The sequence below is a fragment of the Ambystoma mexicanum genome, chromosome 1q (genome assembly GCF_040938575.1).
Source record: "Ambystoma mexicanum isolate Mex_15411 chromosome 1q, UKY_AmexF1_1, whole genome shotgun sequence".
NCBI lineage: Eukaryota > Metazoa > Chordata > Amphibia > Caudata > Ambystomatidae > Ambystoma > Ambystoma mexicanum.
In genome coordinates this window covers 636139434-636154164 of record NC_090922.1, presented here as the reverse complement: position 1 = coordinate 636154164, position 14731 = coordinate 636139434, and the positions used below count along the sequence as shown (strand labels likewise).

At 49.5% G+C, this 14731-nt stretch overlaps 1 protein-coding gene across 9 annotated transcripts in view; it reads right to left on the bottom strand.

Moving 5' to 3' along the window:
* Positions 1 to 14731, bottom strand: part of ARHGAP29 (Rho GTPase activating protein 29) — a 527305-nt gene that overhangs the window by 303593 nt on the left and 208981 nt on the right. The window lies entirely within an intron of this gene.

Here is a 14731-nt window from a genome sequence, read left to right as displayed (position 1 = left end):
TTCCTGGAGTGGCGATGATGTCCTTTGCGCGCACACACGCTCTTTCCCCAGGACATCCTGACTGCACACAATGGCAAGGCACAAGTAAAGAGGAGGCTCCATCTCCAAAACACGGAAGTGGAATATTTTGTCTAATGGATAGGCGCTTTATGAAACATTTTTTCAGGTCCTTTTTTGTAAAACCCTACAAACGTTTTCTTCTTGATGCGCATCACACAATGCCCTTACGCCCCCTTTAGGGCCAGCAAAGCGCCTGGCGGCCATGCACATGGCAAAGGTGCACGGTATAAACCACAGCACAGTGGAGTAACAGAACTACATTATAAGTGCTAGCCGAGTAAACTAGCAGACAGCTCACCCTCTTTCTCCTTTAGGGGCCTGCCTCATCTGCGGCAATAAACACAAGCATGTTGTCTGCACCACCAAAAGAACGCAGGTCAACCTTTAGATCATTTCTCATAGCAGAGCTTCTGATATTTGGAAGGACGCTTGAAACTTACGGTCAAAAACGGGAAGGGTGGCTAGTGGGTTAGAGGAAGCAGAGCAAAGGTTACTTGGGTGGGGGCGTGGGGTGGTCTTAGTCCCAAGAAGGATGTTCGTGTAAAGCAAGTTAGCTTTGTGTGAGAAAATAAGTCAACTTAGGCTAAAGCCATAATAAGCACACGTGAAATTGGCACATCATTTCTTGCAATGGTTTTGAGGAGGCATCAATCAAGCAGCCAAGGATAACCATACGTAGAAGGAAAATGTGGGTTTAAAGGAAGGTCATGTTAAAGTACTGTGATGCACTGCCCCTGTTGTGTCCACTGCATTCGCCTTGTAACAGTCCACTCTGGCTGGGCAATCACACATCGCTTTTGTCTGGGGACTGGCATGGTACAGCACCTAACAGACTATTACAATTCAAGGGTACACTGGAGCACAAGTCAAGGATATCATGCAACCGTGACACACCTTGAGGGTACTAGAAGCCACCAGCCTGGCTTACACGCTTGCTCTCAGGGGCATTTTGAGTGAGGTGATCCCTTTTTTCGCATCAGTTGTATGCCCTGCTGTTTCTGTACTGAAGACACATCACGAACTCATTCCTCCCTTTCATCCCCAGTCTGGATGCTACAAATCTGTGTGTCTAACCTGGATCATCTACCTCTATAGTACAGAGTACATTCTAGTTCTAAAATAAAATAAATTAACCATCAGAATGACAGATTGAGATAACATACAATATAAAAATCGCAAAATGGGTTTGAGTTATTTAGTCAAAATATACACTCTGTTTTTAAGATCGGGGAAGATGAATTTTGCTCCAGATTCTCTGAACAAGGGCCCTTCTGTGTAAAAGGATCGGAAATCCACTTAACCCTTCTTGTCAATCATGTAACTTTCTCTTGTCAATCATGTAACTTAGGAGTTTAAAGGTTAGAGTTAAGAAATGGGAGAGTATCCAGTCCTGGGATACAAACAAAAATCTGCGTAGGGAGGATAATGTTCCTACTTGATTGCGCTACCTCCACAGATCCAGTAGCGCAAATCGCACAAGAGTTGGCACATTTACATGTTGAGCTGCAGTGTTGGTCGCGTTGAGAGGATGTGGGGGGATGTGGGGGTAGCGCAGCCAAGTTGTGAAAGACAGGCCTGAACGTGTGATTGTTTGGTGTCAATGTCCTGCCAAGTGTAAAATTGTAGCTGAGGAAGAGCGAGGGTGAGGGTGAGGTTGAAGTTCCTTGGGACGGTCCTTTCTTTCCTCTAGATTCCACCCTGGGGGGTTATGTTGAATTGCGTTATTTGATCTTTGTTTAGCGCCTGTTGCCATTATTATGGCCTTGAGGTGCTATAATGATAAGGATTGAAAAAAATGGATGCAAAGTCCACGAGACATTTAGGAGTGTGCCACACATTTTAAAGAGAAAATCTAATTTGAGAAAAATGTTGAGGTTCTCCCGTATGGGGAAAATACCCCATTCACTAAGCAAAGTGACAAAAACATGGGTACCTTAGTAAAAGAAAATAAAGCCTTTTTTGTTCAAATTTAATAGTTGGAAAATTTAGAGATGAACGAAGTTGGATATGTTGGTGTCCAGTTGGTAGGATGGGTGGATGGACTGTGTTGCATCTCAAATGTGTACAAGCATCTCGATCTGAAAATAAAGTGTTGTAGGCAGTTCTGTTGCAGTGATCAAAGTCAAGTTACACAGAGAAAAACAAATCATTTTGTCTGGCGCCCCACGGCCACTAAGTGGTGAGAAAGATTTCTATAATACCAATACCAATGACTAAAAGGGAGACAGCTAGCGAGAAAACTGAACGGATGAAGAAAATGTTACTCACCAGAGTCTTACTATACGCCTTTAGTCCGCATACCCCTTGACACATTACTTATCAGACATTCCATCCTGGCACCAGGTTTTTATGTAGTTCTAAAATATTTGTGCTCCTAGGCATGTGTGGCCTAAAACCGCCACCCCAGACTTGGTCCCTCACTCCTATTCCATCTCCCTATGTCAGTGCCAGACTGATTGCTGTGTGTGAAGATGGGAAGGTGAGCGGCTGTGAGGACGACAGGGGACTAAGAGTACAGAAATCCTTATTGTGAGTAACATTCTTACTCCTACTTACCGTCACCATTCCTCCGGGCTTTTGGGAGATTCCCATAAACTCTGTCCCTTCGAGAGATTGACCCTAAAATGGACTAAACTGATGCAAGGTAAGCCAGATGGCTTATTTCCCACAAATCTTGCAAAATATTGATTAGTTTCCTCGCTGACACCGGGATTAATCTAGATTCAACAGCCGCGCTACCACTAGCAACGGCACCCCTTTTTCCGAGCGCCCACATCCAGGATTGCCCAAATAGCCAGTAATCCACCATTTGTCTCCAGAAGGCTTGCACCTTTAAAGATGGCCACCTGCAGATATGGATAACCATGTGCAGCACCCTTCCTGCTTCCACCACACCAGGGTGGCTCCTGATTGGCTGCTGGGCCGTTATCGTCGCCCAAACCAGCAGGCGAGAGCCGGCCCTCCTCCACGAAGGCTCTACCCACAAAGGCTTCCCCTGTCCGAGCCTGTCAGAGCCGAAGGAGCCTGGTGCCACGAAACGCTGCCCGTGCCATGTCTTCAGTAAGCGCCTCCACACCGAGGTCCAACACTCCCTGACTCTGACAAGGTAAAAACTCTGCTCGCACTCTTCAAGCGCGTTAAACAAAGTTCAATGACTTCTTACTCCATGCCGGCAAATTGGCCTCACACATATACTATACTGCTTGTAATCATGTTTCACGTTACCCAATGTTTATGATCATCCTGTACCCCGCCGCCCGCTAATCTCAACCTGCCAGCCACTAATATAAACGCCTCACACCTGACCACACAAGTCTAACCTACGCAATGCGCAACTGAACAGAGCTGATCTCAGCACCTATTTGTAAACCACATAGCCTACTTCTATCGAAGCGGTCTGCCACTGTCTAGCATACGCTCACTCTGCTGTAAATGTTCTATATATGGTTCAATGCAAATTGCTATAACTTATCTACTGCTAAATTGTTTGCCATTGCCTATACTGCTTCAATTCGTAAGTCTGAAATATTCCGAACTGCTGAAATGTATACTGCTCGCCACCCCCTAACAGATAACACCCTCTTCAAATGAATGCTGCCCTCACATAACCACCTATTGCCCACCTCGGACTAAGCCCTAGTTGAGTCTAACTCAGTCCTAGCTACCAACCACCCAAATCCACGTAGTAGCTCCAGCGCTTACCATGCCTTCCACAATCACACTCTCCCACAACGTACCACCCACACCCTTCCTACCAGCACTACACATAGCCACTCATACACTACAAATACTCCTGCATACCCAACCCACAAGCAGATTCACAATAACACAGTTGCCAGGCCTCACTACTGCTGAATAGTCAAATCGTATCCCATGGAGCTTCACATTAGAAATCAAAGACTAGGCTCCAGATTGGCCCAATGCTCAACTACCCCAAAACACACCCAGTAAAACAACCCCACCATCCACCACCACCACCGACAGCCGCCCCCATGTCCAGCACCGCCAAACGTACACTCCTACTAGCATCCCTACTAAAACCAATAAAACCAAACCACTATCAAATGAGGCCACCCTATTCCAATGTGCTCTCATCCACGCACGTTCCCTACAAGCACATGCCACAGAGGTCCACAAACTCATTACCGACTTACATCTAGACATCCTAGCCATCACCGAGACCTGGCTACACGATGCCTCTGGTCCGGCCATCTGCCAAACCCTACCACCAGGATACCACATCCTGAGCCAAGACAGAACCTCCAGCAAAGGTGGAGAGGTAGCACTAATCCTCAGGGAATCTATTAACGCCAGGCAACTAAAAACTACTGAGACGGACAACTTTGACCTGCTTTCAGTAAAAATATCACCCTCGCCAAATGATACCATAACACTCCACATTGCTTATCGTCATCGTCCTCCAGGACCAACCGACAACTTCCAACCCAAAATCAACCACATCCTAGGAGACAACCTTAAAACAAATAAAAGAGCTGTTCTATTAGGTGACCTTAACTTAGGCTTCCAAGCCCCGAAAGACAAGAAAGGCAAAGATCTCGCTAAAGCTCTCCTAGACCTAGGCTTCACTCAACTAATCAACAAACCGAACCACACCAAAGGTCGCACACTTGATTGGATCGTGGACCACAACTGTGCTGTTGACCTTAGCTCCAACTCCCCTCTCCCATGGACGGACCACCATCTACTACACTTCTTCATACCATCTAAGCCAACAGTAAACCCAAACCCACCCGCACCAGCCACACTGGCCAGATCCAAGAAATCACTCACTGCAGAAAGACTCCTCCCCCTCATTGAAAACTCTACGCTCACCCACCCTACTTTCAGTGATCCCACAGAACTAGTCAAAATCTATAACACCACGCTCAAAGAGTTACTAGGCACCATCGCTCCATTGGAGAAGAAAAAAGCCAAGCACACTCTCCATGCTAACTCATGGTTCACTCAAGAACTCCTTGATGCCCGAACCGCCAAAAGAGTAGCTCTAACATCCTGGCAGAATAATCCCTCCACCACCACCAGAGACTCTTACCACTTAGCCGCCAGACTCCACAAGCATGCCATCTCCAAAGCCAAAGCAGACACGTACAACTCGAGAATTGAGAAATCAAATTCCCAATCTAAAGAATTATTTGCAATCTATAACGAGTTGACCATCCCCCCCACCGCCGCACAACCCACGGAGAAAAACGAAACTGGTTTAACAATATCCAACACGCCATGCTAAACAAAATCAAAACACTCCAGAACAAAATTAAGACCCAATTTGATAACCTGCCCCAAGTTAGTCTACCCACCCAGAAGCCCTCCCCCGCCCCACCAGCCACAGACCATCAACAGGGCACTAACAAACCCACACCATTTTCATTTAGGCAAGTAACCATCCCAGAAGTCCTGTTAATCATGAAGCGCATCAAACCGTTGCTATGTAAAGGGGACACATGCCCAGCCAACCTCATCAAAGACGGTGCCACAGCCTTAGCCCCATTCATCACCACCTTTATTAAGGCCTCCTTCAACAACATTACCATCCCACTCACCCTCAAGGAAGGATGGGTGCACCCACTACTAAAGAAACCCACCCTTGACCCGGACTCCCCCACCAACTACCGTCCAATTACTACAGTGCCATTCCTGTTGAAAATCCTGGACAAGGCTGCATACCTACAGATTCAGTCTCACCTAGAAACCCACAATATCCTAGGGAAAAGACAATCCGGTTTTCGCCCTCGTCATGGCACAGAATTAGCCTTCTTGGACCTCAAGAATCAATTACTTGAAGCCATGAACACAGGCAAATCCTCTCTCCTCTTACTCTTGGATCTCTCGGCAGCCTTTCATTTGGTTGACCGCAAGATCCTGTGCAAACATCTCAAGGACACCGCCCACTTCTCCCATGAAGCCACCGCCTGGATAACCTTCCTGGAAGGCCGACCGATGAGGGTCTTCTCCGATCAGGCCTCAGCCACCCCATCCCCCATTGAGTATGGAGTTCCAGAAGGATCCTGTACCTCCCCCACTCTATACAATCTCTTCACCCTCCCACTGTTCAGCGACCTAGAAGGATTCAGCATTGCTTTTACCAACTATGTCGACGACACACAAATTCTTCTGCCCCTTACTGGGAACTATGAACAAGACCTTAACACACTCCAAAAGACTTACGCACGCATCCAGGCCTGGATGGCAGCCAACAGCCTCTGCCTTAATGGTGAAAAAACCAAAATCCTACTGTTAGGCCCCAAAGAGTCCCTAAAAAAGCTGAATGACAAGTATAAATCCTTCAACATTGAGAATACGGTTACCACAGCTTCCACTGCAGTGAAAACTCTTGGGGTATACCTGGACGTCACGCTATCAATGGACAGGCAAGTCAGCGCCATCTCATTCTCAGCCGCACTCACTACAAAAATCATAAACGCAGTAAAACCGCACCTATCACCAACCAACTGCCTCAACGTCGCCAGAGCCACCATTGGCGCAAAACATAACTACTGCAACATCCTGCTCTTAGGCACCTCCACCAAAAACATTAAACTGCAAACAGCACAAAACAACGCCCTCAGAGCGGCCCTCAGCATACCCAAGAGAGAACACATCTCACAGGCATGAAGAGATGCCCACTGGCTACCTATCAAAGAGTGCATAACATTTAAAGCCCTCACTATCTCTCACAAATGCATTGCCCAGACAGCCCCTGCCTACCGGTCGGAAAGAATACACCTTGCTCCAGCCCACAGACCAAGGCGGGACCAATACTCCCAACTATTATCAGTTCCAGTTGTCAATAGAGCCAAAGCGGGCGGTACGAGCTTTGACCTACTAGCCCCCAAAGCTTGGAACGCACTCCCGCCCAACCTACGCCACGAAAAATCTCGCAGTCTTCAGAAAGGTGCTAAAAACCAATCTATTCAACTAACCGCCTCTACAATGCCTAAACTGTACGACTGCCCACGTAAAGATTTTTTTTTCCCCCAAATCTCTACAACTGCTTCGTAATGTACCTGTACTAAGTGATTATGCTGTAATGTACCTGTACTAAGTGAATATGCTGTAACAGCGCCACGATGCCTATGGGCCGCTGGATGTTTTATAAATTCAAATAAATAAATTAAATAAATAAGTGCCTGAAGAACGACAGTCTAAATAGTGCATTGCGTCTTGAATTTCAGTCAAGTCAGTGGTGTTAAACAAAAAAACAATGGTGTGGTCAAGTTTCAGCCTCATCATTAACGTCCGAAGGCACGTGGCGCTGACAGGCCACAGAGGTCACCTTTGCTTGCCCCAAAACTGGCATGGAGGTCTTTAGGATGAGGGAGACATTGTATCAAACAACTTTGACAATACATGATACTAGCCATCTTGCAATAGACGCTTTGGAATCCTTATTGGGACCACCAAAAGGTAACAAAAGTACTTTTCGGAAGACCTGAAATTCTCATTTATGTCAAAGGAAAACTTCACAGCCCTCCTCACACCTAGACAATGGAGGGCTCAGAAAACTGGGAGTGTAATTTCATGATTTAAAAAAAGTTCCAAAATAACCTTGGGAAAAAAGTCTGGGTGGGGAGACCACCTTAACGTGGATTACAGTAAAGGTCTGCCCTGGTGAAAGGGACTGAAGCTCACTGATTTGCAGAGCCGAGACTATGCCAACTAAATAATAATAATAAAAATAATAATAATAATAATAATAAATAAATAAATAAGCAGCTGTGCAGGTTACTAGCCCAATACCCATTTTAGGTGCAGGTTCAAAGGGTTAATGGCAGAATGCTGTGAAGACCACATTCAGGTTCCACTGAGGACGAGGAGGCTTCCTCTGGGAGATAAAGATGATAGCCTGCCAAAGAGGCACTTAAACACCAGATTGGAAATAGGGAAGGGTAAGGTGTCCGAGTTAATATAGGCTCCGTTCGACAACAGGTAAATCCTGCAGAATGCTATCTGAAGCTCTGATGAGTCTAGATGCAAAACTAAACAATTTGTCATCCAAAGAGCTTGAGAGAAGGCATTATGTTTCTCCGGGTCCCAATGGCCGAACCTGGTCCATGGTGGATGATTCTGCCACCCTGCTGCACCACAAGATGTGCTGGGGCATGACGGAAGGTGTATTGGGAACACCTCCGTGAGGCCGAGGAGCTCTGAAAACCATGGCCTGGCCAGCCACCATGGAGCTATCCGAATGATGAGGAGTTGTTGAGACTCCTTGATCTTGCAAATTACCCTGTGGATCAGGTGAGTAGGCGGAAAGGCGTAGGCCCTAATGTCGGTCCACTGGAGGTGAAATGCGTCGTCCAGGGAGCCAGGGCCCTGACCCTGACAAGATGCGAACTGGGGGCACTTCTTGTTGTGCCAGGTGGCAAAGAGATCCTCTTGAGGATGACCCCACCTGTTGAAGATCTGAATAACAAGGTTGTTTAGCTGCCACTCCTAATTGTCCGCTCCCAGACTGCTGAGCGTGTCTGCCTCCAGGTTGGATTCCCCCGGGAGGTGGACTGCCAAGAGGTAAATGTCGTTTTCCAGGGCCCATTCCCACATGATGATCGCCAGCCTGCACAGAAGAGGGGATCTGGTGGCTCCAACCAATTGATGTGGTATTCCTGCTCCTTTTGAGTCCAGGTGCCGTGGACCGAGAGATCGTCCAGGGTGACTCCCCAGCCCTCCAGCGAGGAGTCTGTGGTGATGGTGGCCTGCCGAAAGGGCGGCCAAAAGGGCTTGCCCGTCCGTAGGTTGTGGTCCATGGTCCAACATGTTAGGTCCGGGTGGAGATATGGAGGAACGTTGATCTCGCATTGCGAGCCCCGCTCCCGATTCCATGCGGCCACCAAGTGCAGCTGAATCCTTCTCATCCTTAGTCTTGTGTGTGGCACGGCTAACAGGACCACTGCCAGTAGACCCAGGAGATGTTGGTACCTCCTTGCCGAGGTCACCTCCCTGCTGAGAAAGTGGGCGGTGGCCCTCTTGATGACCGAGATTTTGTCCTCCAATGGGAAGACCCTCTCAGAGCACGTGTCCCAAATGAGTCCCTGGAACGTGAGTCTGCGTAGGCTGCAGCTGTGACTTCTTGAGGTTGAGCGAGAAGCCCAGATTGTGCAGTGTGTGCATAAGGGCGTTTGAAGAGTGGTGAACCGCTTCCGGAGATGTAGCCCTGACGAGCCAGTCGTCGAGGTGTGGGTAGATGTGGAGGCCCTGCACTCTGAGGAGGGCCGCCACAGTGTTCATGAGTCTGGTAAAGACCGTGGGGGGCCGAGTTGAGGCCACATGGAAGGACTTTGTATTGGAAATGGTAGCCCATGATCCTGAACCGTAGGAAAGAACGATGGGGCTGCTAAATCGGGACGTGTAGGTACACGTCCTTCAGGTCCCGGGAGCACATACAGTCTCCCTTGTCTAAGTCTCCGCTGTAAAAGCTGGCGTAACCATCTTCAATTTTTGCAGGGGTAGGGAGAGGTTGAGGGTGGAAAGGTCCGGCACAACTCTCGGGCCCGCCTAGTTCTTCTGAATGGCGAAAATCCTGGAGCAGAAGCCGAAGCCTCGCTGGGAAGCTGGGACTTCCTCCACTGCCTGGCTCTCTACGAGCGACTAAATCTCTGCCAAAAGAGTTGCTGTCAAAACCTATGGGAGTGGAGGGCAGGAGAGAGGAGAGGCTGGGATAGGAAGGCGGCACCTCGTGGATACTACAGAGAGGATCCAGGGGTCCGCAAAATTCTGGTGCCAGAATTGTGCATGGAGAGCAAGCCTGCCCCCCCCACCGGAGACACGTGGACCCGAAGGGTCGTGTCATGCCTTCTTGCCCTCGGAGGCGGACGCTGAGGAGGGGGACTGGAAAAAGCCCTTACTCCCCCTCCACCCTCTTTTTTGTTGTTTGTGCCGGCTCTGAGACGGCGAGCGGTCCGACTGCCTGGATCTGCGCTCCTGGAAGCCACAGAACCCTCAATATGTACGACACCTTTCCGAGCGCTGCTGGGATTGGATGTACGATTTGGGTGCAGTCTTTTTAAGAATGGATAAAGACTTTGCCGTTTGTAAGCTGTTCTTCTTGTCCAGCTCTTTGTCCGTAGAGGAGTGAAAGAGGTCCCCCCGCCCCTTCGAACGGTAGATCTAGAATGCGTTCCTGGACATTCGGGTTGAATTTCAATGCCCGGAGCCAGGCTGTTATTCTCATGTCCGTGGCAATGCAGATGGCACGGCCTGAGGTATCGATATGAGCCACTGTGGATTCCATGAGGTCATGCGCCACAAGCTTGGCTTCCGCTAGCCCTGCCTTAAAGCGTGATTGGTACTGGGTGGGGAGTTCCAGGAGGAAGTCTGCAATTTCCATTGGTTGGCGGCAGCCAGCATGGCATCTGCGTTGGCCTGATGCAGGTGAAAGGAGGCATTGGAGTAGATGATCTTGCCGTACGCCTCCAAGATCTTCTCCTCCTTGCCTAGCAGCGCTGCAGAGGAGGCGGCTGAGGACGACTGAGGCTTGGAGTATAGTGATGCCGCAGCGATCACCGTTGAGTGTGGCTGAGGATGGGTCGAGAGCAAGAGTGTATCCCCCTCCATCTGCCTGTACTTGGCATCCAAGCGTTGATTGACCAGCTGGAACGAGTGGGGCTTGAGCCAACCCTTCTTGGCCAGGGAGACTACATCAGTTTGCAGTGGAATCCCTGTGTTGGCAGAGGGGCGTTTCATGAGGACTTCAGCCAGAACCCCCTCTGCCGGCTGTTCAACCTCGGTTTGGGGGAGGCCCAGATTCCGCCAGGCCAGCAAGACGTTCGTGGAAGGCCCTGGCTGAGGATGGCGTGTCCTGATCCTCCTCCTCGTCCGTATCCTGCGGATCTGGAGGATCTTGTGGAGGAGGAGTAGATGGCACCGGAGGCTGGGGTGCAGAGACTGCAGCCAGAGGCTGAGGAGGCGGCGGAGGTTGCAGTGTTGGCTGTGGAGCCGGAGGAGGCGGCTGCGCCAGTGGGCCCGATGGAGGCATCTGTGGTGCCGTTAGCATGGCAGGGATTACTTCCCTGACTGCGTCCTTGATGATAACCCCCATCTAAGGAGACCTCATGAGGCCGAGGAATTTCTCGAAGAGCACCTCCTCACTGGCCAAAGAGGTGGCAGGGGGTACCAACAGGGTAGTGGGGGACTGCTGGAGCAGCTGTGTACCCTGTCCATATGGATGCAAAGGAAAGTTGCCCTGCGCAAATTAAGGGTAGACTGTAGGCCACGTACCTGGTTGAGGCCAGTCCCACCTTGACACTCGTTCATCGCTGAATTCATGGAATGGCGTTGGACGGGTGCCCCTTTCTGGCGCGGTGGCCATTTTGTCGAGCTGCCTGCCACGTGTCTGCAACGTGTTGCTCAGCCCACTGGGCCCGGCCTCGTCAAAGACTCTTGCGTGCGGATCACGAGGCCTACCCTGCTCCTCGGGCCTCAGCCCAGCAGGTGTGACACCCTCGACCCGGGGGTCGGTAGAGCTGCATTTAGGCACACGCTCGGACGTATTGCCGGTGTTAGGGCGTAGCCCCTCAGCCATGGTGCTGGTAAAAGGGCAGAGCCCCTCGGGTGCAGAGTCAGACCCAGTAAAAGAACTTTCTGGTCTCTCAACACTGCACCCGGGAGGATCCGAGGATCCCTCGACACAAAGGCTGGTAGCTGGAACAGCCTCGGTGCACATGCCGGTAGAAGGACCTGGCCGGTTCCTCCCGCGCGGTAGAGTCCCTGGGAAGGAGTCTCCCTTGCGGGGTGCGCTGGAAAATATCGGCCCTACCTTGGGCCTGGTTCAATGCTTCACGAAGTCCTTGAGATCCTCTGGAGGCGACTTCTGGAAGAGCTCCCTCCACCTGGCTAGTCTATTCTCCAGCGCCTTCAAGGTCAGCGAGTCACACGCCAAACATGATTGCCAACCGTGGTCTGGGCCAAGGCAACGTAGGCAGAGGGCATGGGGGTCTGAAGTTGGGAAGAGCCTGTTGCAGGATGGACACCTGCTGAACCCTGTAGAAGTCGACATGTGCCGGGGAGGAGCGTGACGCCTGAGGACCGAGTACCTGGATGATCGATAAGGCAAAAAAGACAACGAGAAGAAGCATCCGCACGTGGAATTACATGGCCGAAGCCAAACCCAGGAGCGCTGGTGAATTCGGCCCGTTCCAGTCGACGCGAAAAAGGGGACTGAGGTGTGACGCCGGAGGGCGGAGTCAGGGCCGCGCATGCTCCCTGGGCCGCACCCCACTCGCCTCTAAATTTAAAGTGGAAGAAGGGTTTTTTCTAATGAAAAAGGTTCTGTCTCCTGTCCCTTGGAAGGGAAGCCCATACAGTATGGAGGAAAGGGGACGGGACGTAAAAGGAAGGACATTTATGTCATCAATGTGATCCTGACTGGTCCATAGGTCGAACTTGCAGGTTCCCCCAAGGTTGCTCCCCATTCCAACAAGTACAAGTTGTATGATGGTCATCTGATAACACTGCTCTGAAAAGGGAACCCCCCCCGTCCCAAATTGAGAGATTGTCTAAGCGCAGCGTACTGGATCTGGGTTTATTCCCTCAGGAATTACCAGAATATTGGATTGAGGATCCAACACCTGTGACCATGAGGCTTTCACGAACAGTTGTTCCCTTCTCATCTTCACACTTGCCAGAGAAAACCAGCAGGACACAGGCAACCATTAGCCACAGCAGCCTTTGAAACCACCAATTAGTTTGACGGGTGCAGCTTGAATAGTAGACTGAGAAAAATCTGAAGATGCTCCCTGACCAAATGTTGAGACTACCCTGACTAAGGTTATCAATATAGTGGGTCACAGATTCAAGGTGGTCATGGGCAACGACTTAGGAGCCTCCCAGGCTCCCTCTTAACTGTCCAGCTTTATAGGTGGAAGAAACTTTCCAAACTGCCAGCTCTTGCCACAGTTTGATGCCCAGCAGCTCCTCAGCAGTAGCCTAACTGAGATGAAGGTCAGAGTTGATGAAAATCAGAAGGAGTCCACCACTCATCGGAAAGAGGGCTCGGCTCATCCATGTCACGTGGCAGAAGGGCGGTGTGGCGAACCAGGAGCCGAACTCAAGAAGGACATTTCAAGGGTGTTTGTTAAATTGAAAAGGAAAATGCTAAACTATACCTACTGCTAAGCCAAGCTACTAAGTTGGTTGTCTGAGGATGTGGATGAAGGGTTGACCCTTGGTTCTGTGACATGTTGCAAGGGCTGGTTAGCTTAATTGGTGGGCAAACAGACATCCTGAGTAGGTGGGAGCATCATGCCCGACGAGCCTACATTGGAGCAACTAGGATCATTGTCAAGTGTTCCTGATGCAGTTTGTGGATTACTCTGTTCAAGAGTGGAGTTGGAGAAAAAGTGTATGCAAATATTCCTGACCAACTGATCCACAGTGCATTCCCCTGCACCCCTTCTCAGGGAACCTGGAGGCATTCTGCTGCAAATAGATCTATGTCTGGATGGCCCCATCTTGCAAAAATGTTGTTCACAATGTAGTTCCCACTCGTGTTCGGAGGGATGACTTGTGTGTCTGCTAGGCAGTTGTGTTCCCATGGAACGTGTAGTGACAAGAAAAATCTGTCTATGCACACTCCAATACCAGATTTTCTATGCTAGTGTGGACATATTTTGAGAATGTGTTCTCTATTTGTTGATGTAAAACATGGTGGTGGTGGTGCTGACCATGATAAGGAGTACATTCCTTCCTATGAGATGGTGCTTAAAAGCTTGTAATGCTTTTTACAATCCCAGCAACTCTAGGTCGTTGATGTGCCTCTTTGCTAGTGTTTCTGACCACATGCTGTGCGCTGTATGGTGGAGGTAATGAGCTCCTCAGCCTGAGAGCCATGTGTCTGTTAAGATGACCTGTGTCAGTGGGTTGACAAAGGGTTTTCCCTTTAATAAGTTCTCCTTTGTCTACCATTGAAGCGCCGACACCATAGATTGTGCCACTAGATCATCCCAATGTCCTTGTGCCTGTGACTATTGTTTCGTCAACTATTCCTGTATTGGATGCCTGTGTAGACATGCATGTGGCACAATGAAGATGCATGATGCCATCATATCAAGAAGGCGCATCACCTTTCTGACTTCTATGGCGACCGACTATATAACATGGAATCGGGAGCAGCATGTTCTGGGCCCTCTTGTTGGAAGCAAAGACTTAGGCCGCCGTCTGTTCGAGTTATTGCTCCTAGTTATGATTTTACCTGGCTGGGAACTAAGCTTTACTTTCTCATTGATAGTAAACCCTAGTTCATGCAAAAGGTTTATCGTTTGCTATGTATGCTGCTGACACATCTGTGGTTTGTCCCCCATTATGATCCAGTCGTCCAGGTAAGGGTAGACTGGAATTGTCTGTGTATGTGTGGCACTACTACTGCTGGTACCTTTGTAAAGACCCGAGGAGCTAACGCAATCCTATTGTCATGTTAATAAGAGTGGCTCGAGTCTCAGGTTTGAACACAGAATTTCTTAGCCATGCATGGCGTTTGAGAAGTTCACTCTGCAACAAATCTGATCTGCTGCGTCAAGTGAATTCTTGATAGCATTTGGAGTATGCTTGTCCTCAACTACAGTTTTAAGAATCTGAAAGCATAGAGGCTCTTGTACCCCACTAACCTGCTCTTCTACCTAGTCCCATTGGGCTCTACTGAATCTAGCCATAATGGTTG